The 9,247-nt window shown below is 48.3% G+C and overlaps 1 pseudogene; it reads left to right on the top strand.

The window, feature by feature from the left end:
* Nucleotides 1–6,509: 6,509 nt before the first annotated feature.
* On the top strand, nucleotides 6,510–8,162 carry LOC147710902 (uncharacterized; annotated as a pseudogene).
* The last annotated feature ends 1,085 nt before the right edge of the window (nucleotides 8,163–9,247 follow it).

Below are 9,247 nucleotides of genomic sequence, written 5' to 3' on the forward strand. Positions count from 1 at the left end.
TGCCTCGCACTTTCCCAATTCAAGTACATTCCTTTGCCCATCACTTGCTCGTGCAATTGATTGTCAAAAGAGGAGGGGATAACTACATCTTGTCCTACCTCCTTGCCTCCTTCTTTCTGCCCTCCCACACCATCATGCTCTGCCTCCCCTTATACCAGTGATGTCCAACACCCCACCACACATCATCCATTGTAATATCCAGTTTGTTAACGGTATTCCTGAGGCTGTTCATAATACCACCTCTGACCAAATAGCTCTCCTTGACGTCGAGCGTCAAGAACTACTGACCGCCACCTGGTCACTCTTAGGCATCAACTTCACCCAAAACACCCAAGTTCACATTTCTGCGATTTCTTTAAACAACATATATAACGCCCTCCCAGGTATATCTCTCACCCCGCCATCTCCAGACACTACCCGTCCTGACCTGCTGTACGCAGAAGAAGCCTCTAATTCCTCCACCCTATCTGCCCCCCCTTCCTACACCGTGAATACCCAGGATACCCTCACCATCCCGCAAACTAACCCATCTTTATCACTGACGAAGAGTCCTCAGTGGATTCCATACAGTCGGTTGCCCCATCTGAAGCGGCGTCCATCCCACCCCTGGAAGGTGAAGATCCTGACTCCCCTCCACCCTCAGTCTCAGACGCCAATTCTTCCTACTCGCAATCTGAGGACGATACAGCACCTCTGTTAAGAGCACTATTGTCTGATTATTTGCAAGATCACGCAGGCCCTGCATCCCTACCCCACTGTTCCCACAACCTACCCCACTGTTCCCACTTTATGTAGGGGAATGAAACATAATACTAGCGACAATATCACAATATTTCTAATCAACAATAACATTGTGGGTATTTTGGACGGACACCCGTCTTATTTTTTCCACGTGTCACCCTTCACCAGCGCGGTTATTCTCACAATCCTCCAAGTACTAAACATTGACGTTAGCCACCCCACGCAAATTACTTTATCCATCGCACCTGCATTCTCGTGCCCCAGTGATCCGGCACCAAATACCTCCAAACATAGGGGCAAAAAGCACACCCCCACGTAGGACACAACTCATTTCATTCCAAACCTAATGCAAGCACTTAGGGCGCTATTTGACAAAAGAATAATAAGCGTCTCGTCGCTCAAAACACCCCGATGGATCCACATACATATCTTCAGGCTTAGAAATACCCACCACCTACACTTCTTCCTGGCCCCGAAACCCTATACAGAGTAAAATTATCCTGGCCGTCGCCAGGTATAATCTTGAATTTCCTGACTTCTCAGGTACAGGTGTATATCGGGGACCCGAAGAATTGGACTTAAGGCTAATACTTATGCACATTGTCTTCTGTGAAATTGGAGACGAGCTCATACAAGATCAATTCCCTAACTCCCAGCGTCTAGGGGGAGTATACATAGGTGAGACACATACACCTTTCTGCACAGAACATACAGCATCACCAAGACGTTACTATCCCCATGCCCAGGATACTGAGTACCACTATATACCAAACACCGGCTGGCTTTTACATATATTTTATTCTAGACCTTGAGGGGTGGGGAGGACCAACAGTCCTATCAAGTGTTTTTCCCAGACACCCACTCCAGTCTAAAGTAGCTGATGCCTGTTTTGGGGGACAGCTTCTGTTCCCCGGGTGTACTCCCTCCCAAAACATTGAATTACAAAACACCATATATGACCGCATCCTTGAGGCAGTAGCAGGTGAACTTGTACTAGATCTCTAGGACCGCACAGACCGCACCATCCCTCATTGCAGAGTCTGACTTCAGTCCACAGAAATATCTCATCATGGCAACACCACTCCAACATGTCCTGAAAATGTTTAGTGGACAGGAACAACGCTTACTCAAACACTGTAGGGAGCTCCACAAGTTAACAAGGAATATGAATTATCCGTGGCCGCCCGAAGGGAGCTTTGATGTAAATATTCTCGAACACGCCACCACTTTCCTAAACACCAAATATTAAGGCACCAAATTACAAAAAAGGAAGGCCACCTTAGGTCTCTGGCGCATCTTTAAAGAGAACCCGCACGAGCACACTGCCACCCTGCCCACTGCCCCTTCGGCGCCCCCCCCCATACCAGGCCACTGGCATGTACCCCGCAATAGCATCAGCTGAAAACAAAGAACTAGACCTGCAGTGTACAACCAATAACCTGCCAACTGTCGGGTACAGTCAACTCCCAAGTGACCTCTGTACTACATCCGAACACCCCCCATCTGTAATTGAAGGTACTGCCCCATCGACACCACCCGGCACCGGCAGTGGTCCATCCATACCGGCTACAGTGCCAGCATCAGACATTCCCCCACCTATAACACCTATCAGTGGTGCTAGTCCAACCCTGCATGCTACATTGCCAGGTTTACCTGGACAAAGAAATGCGCAGTTTTCGCTACAGCTGAACCCCACTTCTGTCACAGTCCTACCTATTGAGGAGGACGTGGAAAATGCAGACAACATGTTCATAGCACCATCAAATAACTCACACACGTCATCTCACCACTCACTTCGCCATGCACTCTCGCACTACCCTGATCTCAACAGCCTCCGTGATGCCAAAGCTCCACAACTCCAGGAGCAGGAGGCCACCCCCGAGACCACATGCCATTTTGCGGCACAAACACAAGCGAACCACTGATCACATTCTCCTCTGTTCACCGACAGAGTAAGGACAGGGAGCTACAGGGCCCGCCGGCACCATATTTGGTCCATTATGACGCATGGAGGCCGGCCACAGAACTCAATAAAAGTTTAGAGTGCAGTCCCAATGGGGATGCCCGAACAGACATGTTCATCAGTGAAATACCGCGCGACTACGAGCACGACCACATATCTCAGGTAGTCCGATGTGCCTCATTAAAGTTAGAACAAATCAGCGACAGATTATCTGAGACCCTCAGGATTACCCACCCTAGCACACCAAATACTCAACAAACAAAGAACACCGCTCGGCAACTCACTGGACAGGCAGACCCCTTTGAAAATACTGAAGGGACTGGGGAACTAGGCCATAGTCAGCAGCAGACAGCCCACTTCCCAGCCACACCCTTGCCAAGCGCGGGTCCTTCTCGGGACATAAGAGACAATGAAGGACTACCAGAAGTACAGTACCATAGGTCCCCCTCCCCTTGCCGTCAGACAACTGCTCCAGACCACACACATGCAACTGCCGTGACAACACAGGACAACTCCACACCCCCTGACATACCACCATGACACCCTGCATCTGTGGTAGATGCGTTTGCCCCACCATCCGCCACAGCCATGATAAATTCCTCCAGCCAGCTACGCGCCACCAACTTGACTAAATTATCAACAAACCCATTTTATGATAATAAGGAATTCCCAAATACTGGAGATGCAGGAGGGAGACGGAAGAAAAGGACAACAGAGGTAGAAAGACTTGCAGTGTTGGGGACACACGGCCGCCCAGAGGACATCGTATACGATGTCCCTGGCACCGACTCTCACATCAATTACAAGGTCGCTGGCGCCGCCTCCATGCGAAACACTCGAGCTAGAACAGGCAATGGCATGTTCCTCAGCAGGCCATGTGCCCTGCGGGACAACAACCTAACTCCCAACCAAATAGTGATCATAGGCGCGAATTCAGATTATGCTGTCAACCCCTTCACAGACGATCTGGCCGGATGGACAGAATCCTTGGCCCCGCAGATGATCCCCTGGCCAAGAGAAGGGTCTTTCGAACCTCAGGATATGGCCACAGCAGTAGAATGCATCCTGGAAGGTGTAGGGGATGAGGATTGGGATTATGATTATATGCGAGCCAGTCTCAAAATTTGGCAGAAATATGCCATACGATATGACACCACAAGACCGAAGCATCAAGGTGTAGGAATTACCCGCCAGATGCCGCTATTATACAAAACAGCAAAGGACCCTCCTATATATAACTGCTGGTCTTATGCAGAGAAGGAAGCCATTAAAAAGAACCTTCCGCCCCTCACGGAGGGTGCCAGGAAATGGATAGTGGCCCTAGAAAAAAATACTACAGGGACCAAACCAGGGGTTGGGGACATGAAAAGTTTGCTTATCTCCCTCATGGGAGAGGAAGCAGAATTTTTTTTCACAAGTATCAGTAGAGGGTTAATAACGATGAATGACACCACTTACGATGGGGAACCATTCAATAAAATAAGGGCGGCAGTCTGGACTAAATTGCGATTAAAATATCCTGACGTTCCAGACATTGGGTCTCTCATGTCTCTGACAATGCAAACAAATGAAGACCCTATTAACTTTATTTCTAGAATGAAAGAAAAGTGGCACCAGGAGTTAGGTGACTCCTGGAATACCACTGGAGGGAACAGCAGGCTCTTTTACCACATGGTGAAGAGAGGACTGCCAGAAGACGTGCAGGAAAAATTAGATGGGGTAGTAGCCATGGAAGCAAAACCGTGGCCTGAAATACAAGACCACATCATACATTTCTTCAAAAAGAAAATAGAACAGGAAAATAGTAGGCAGCTAGCTATTGAAAATGCAGCTGCAAAATTAGTTCAGCAGACGCTTAATAAGAAAAAGGATACAGTGGACAATCTCATGGTAGCTGCACCTGTCAGCCAAATGACGGCAGTCACCACCTTCCCACAGGCCGCTCAAAACGCGCTTGTCACCAATACCCAGTCTGCCCCACAAATGCAGCAGCCTGCCATGCAATATGTGCAGGCACAGACACAACAGCAAACACAGCCAGCCATACAATACGTGCAGACACCACCACAACAAGCAGTGCAGTATGTACAGGCCCAACCACAGCCTACAATACAGTACGTGCAACAACAGCCCCCTGTACAATACATGACACCAATGCCTGCTTACGGGCGTGATCAGCAGCACTACAACAATGACAGGACTAATACCTACAGAGGCACAGGGATGCAGGGACGGGGAAATGGAATGGGACAGCAAAGAGCCCCACTGCAGGCAGGGACACGCACCTGCTTTTATTGTCACAAACAAGGCCACATGTTAAGGGAATGTCGTACTAGGCTTCGAGATCAAGGCCAACAAGCCATGGGCCCCATCCAGCAAGCGCCACCACAACTCCAACAACAATGGCAAATGTATACACAACAGCCCCAGATATTGTATGCCTATGCCCAACTTGCCCTACAGCAAAGTATGCAGCCCATGCAGATGCAAGTACCCATGCAGCCCCTGCAAATGCAAGCTCCCATGCAGCCACAACAGCGGGTATCCGCGTACCAAATGGTGTCCCAATCCCAAAACACTACACCCCAAGGAGGAGTGGTGATTACTCCCAACAACCCTTTCACACAGGGCACCATCCAACAATACCAAGATGGAGGATAAACCTGCTGGGACAGCCCACAGACAACTCTTGTGTGCCCAGTTTTATCATGCATCATGAGCGGTGAAGATGACCCCACCGTCCTGGTCACGATAAATAGCAAAACATATAGCTTCCTCATTGACACAGGAGCCACGTACTCCTGCATTACAGGCGGACATCTGCCTATTTCTGATCAAGTAGCGGACACACAGGGATTCTCTGGGGCAATAGCAAGGGTCCCCTTTACCAAGCCAGTACCCCTGCGAATAGGAGACAGGGTGCTGGAGCAACCACTGCTTTATTCACCACATTCTCCGGTCAACCTTTTAGGGAGAGACCTCATGGCAAAACTGAACATGACAATTCACTTCCATGAGAACGGAACAATGGTTTGTTCTATACCAGGCACACCACTAGCGAGGATGATGGCACTAACTGTTGACTCTTCCTTGAAGGATCAAGTAAGGGCCCGCCCTGTGGATGAGCAAGCATTCTCCACCGCGGTACACATCATTGTAGCCAACACACCTGCACTGCACCAGCGCACTGTCCAGCTCCCGAAGGAATTTCTCTTTCGCCCGCAGTCCCAGCACTTTCAGATATGGGACAAAAGCATGATCCTAGGCATACACGCTCTTCACATTACACCTACATACGGGGCATTCATAGCAGGAGACGACAATATGCGCTCCTGGGCCTGTGCAATTTTCATCGAGCCCGGACACCAAGTGAGGGACATTTCAGATGAACAGCTCTTTGGTAATCCTGATAACTATCCCATAACAGAGATCGTCTATCAGTATGAGGTACACCTCTCGGCGACAGTGGAAAAGAGAACGCCCACTGCCCCACAAAAATATGACTCAGTGCGTGAAGCAGACTTGGCTCAAGTCCCGCCACACCGGTGGACCACCGGTCCCAATGACGTAGGCCTCATTCGTTCTGCCACCCCATTTAAAATAACATTGAAACAAGGCGCAATTCTACCCAGAATTAAACAGTTCCCACTATCTAAAGAAGCAGAGGAGGGCATTGCCCTTACTATACAGGCTCTGCTGGACCAGGGGGTCATATACCCCTGTGTATCGCCTTGCAACACATGCCTTTTTCCTATTCGTTAAGGGCAAGACCATAGTGGAGATGCGAAAGCGAGGTTCGCCTAATATGGATTCCCAGGCACCAATAATAAGACAATTAGGATACGTCGTGCAATCAACACCCATAGCAGCATGTAACCATGTAGCGTACCAGGCTCCTCATTCCCAAAGCGAATGCTTATGCCAGAATAGAACATTCCTGAGGCTGAGGGCACAAGTTTATTACAACAATGAGTGGCATGGATCAAGCAACGTGTACTGCAAGGCAGCATCTTTAGGTCCCCCTTGGGCTGGAGAAACAGATTATGAGGAAGGCATCGACTGGAAGGTTGATGAGGACTGTGAACAGATATGGGCTCAGGAAGGTGGCAGATATACCTGGGGCGGGGAAAGAATGTACAAACATAAAAAAGCATTTAAACTAAAAAATCCTTCTCTTTGTTTCATAGGTAATGGCTCTGTCTCTGTTGGGAGTAACACAGACTGTAATTCCACTGTTTTTAACGTCGATATGCAGTACAGCACCTCCACCCTGATGGACTACTACTGGGCTTGCGGAGAACACCTCTATCTCCAACTACTTCCTCAGTGGCTCGGACTGTGTTCTTTGGTAACTCTACATGAAGTACATCTGGTTGTGCCGGCATCGAATGCTTCCCACATACTGTCACATCCAATGACAGGTGACGTGACATTCCTCAAACCGACACCGGCGAACAGCGGAGTATTTCGCAGCAGAGGCCCGTGGTAAGGTCCCACAAGAATTCCGCCTCTTCAACGAGGCCCAGCTTTTCTTCGGAGGGGCATTCCCAATGTTTCAAACTCAGGCTAATGCCCGTTGGCTGGAAGTAACACGCTATGAGGTCATGAAAGCCATCAACAGCACCAGAGACGGCCTAAATACAATAAGGGAAGAACTGCGCCCATTAAGATTGATGGTTCTGGAACATCGCAACTTCCTCGACATGCTGACGGCCAAAGATGGTGGTTTGTGTCATCAAATCGGAAAATCCTGCTGCACATTCATACCGGGAAATGACGAGGACAACGGCTCGATAGCAAGAGCCATTGAGGAGTTGACTAACTTGGGAAAAAAAATGACCGACGAAGGAGGTGCCCCTGCGGACATTATTCCAACAGACTGGTTCAATCTTGACTGGATGCCTTCATGGCTCACAGCAATCTTGAAATTAATGATACCAATTGTTGGCATTCTTATAATTCTGTGTTGCACCTTTCAGATAGGGAGCCATTGCATTAAAAGATTAAGTACCAAGGCAGTAGGGATGAATTATGCTAGTACAGGGATCTACCAGATAGCCAAGTATGAAGACATGGATCGACTTCCCGGGGATGGGACTGGAGTAAAATTAGAAATGAGCGAGATAGCCGCACCTGGCACCCACTATGGCATACCAACGGCTCCCCCACTCCCCCCAGGTAGGGACACCCTGAGCACAAGCCCTACAGCAGCCCAATACGAGCGTCTGCTTAAAGAATCAGGTGCCGAATATGCCGACATAATTGCTAGGCCAGATTGAGCTAGAGCAAAGAAAAAAGAGCAGTTCCAAGGCAGCTTTAAGTGTTATGTCAACGACATGCCCTGGATACCCCCCCCCCCCTGGCTGAAGGGTCACCGAAATACTCAGTTAGGAGCGTGTTCATAAATGAACAAGACAGGGGAGATGATGAAGGGTTAAAATCACGCTCTACCATCTGATCACCAAAAAAGAGCACTTCTTATCTGCCCTGATAGCAAAAATGTCACATATGGCCCTACCAGAGAAAACCTGAAAATATGCTTAAAACCCTCAATTTTTGCTATGCATGATCAGCAAATTAAATCCCACAAATCCCCTGAATCCTGGTGTTATAGACCCAAGGCAAAGGCCAAAAAGACATGTCTTAGGGTAACAAAATGCACTAGGCCCACAATAATGTTAAACATGCATTTCTGTTGCACTGAAAAGCAACGTGGTAAATTAGCCTGACGTAAAGTACAGTAATTTTCCACAGCATTAAGACCAACGCCCTCACACACGTACACAAGACCCAGCTGGTGCAGGTTGACACATCTTGGGAGGTTGACACATCGGGACTTTCCACTGAAACATTATTTTGAAACATTGCTTGCACGAAGTAAAAGCCGCAACCTCTCGCAATAGCAGTACCTATCGTATGTTCCGCTCGCACATACATTTTTAGAAATATGTACAGGACAAGAAGTCTTTGTTTATGTTCTGCGGTCAAGCATGGCCAACCAACCGTTAGGACACCTGACCGCCCCCACTGTCCTAGGACAATGCGATCAAGCCACCTGCGTCAGAAAGTACGTCAGGACAGTGTTAGTTCTGTGATTTTAGGTATAAAAGATTCACCATCACAATTAGAAGGCAGAACTTTCCAAGCTGACCTTTTGGGTGGTTCTCCGGTTGACTGACTATCTGATTTGGGACTGCCAGAGCCTACTCTACCAGGTGATGCCTTCCTGAATAAGATAGCTTTTCAATCTTCTTAATCATCCTAACTTGCCAAGTGCTTTTTCATCCATACCCAATTCCTTGCATTATAGGTATCATTTTAGTAGAAGATCCACTAGGCTTCTTCTCCCTAGGTAGGTGCTTTAATGCACTAGGCCTGATAGAAAGGTTCTCTGTATAATCCAGCTGAAGATTCAAGTGTGCCTTGTTAATCTTAGCCTCTGTTGTTTTATTCTTGCTAGAATACTTAAACCTGCTATGATGGTACTCCTCAGGAAAGCTGTATGTAGACAACGTATTTTCTTGAACAGGATTTAGCGCCTTC

Source organism: Lissotriton vulgaris, chromosome 5 (genome assembly GCF_964263255.1).
Source record: "Lissotriton vulgaris chromosome 5, aLisVul1.2, whole genome shotgun sequence".
Taxonomy (NCBI): domain Eukaryota; kingdom Metazoa; phylum Chordata; class Amphibia; order Caudata; family Salamandridae; genus Lissotriton; species Lissotriton vulgaris.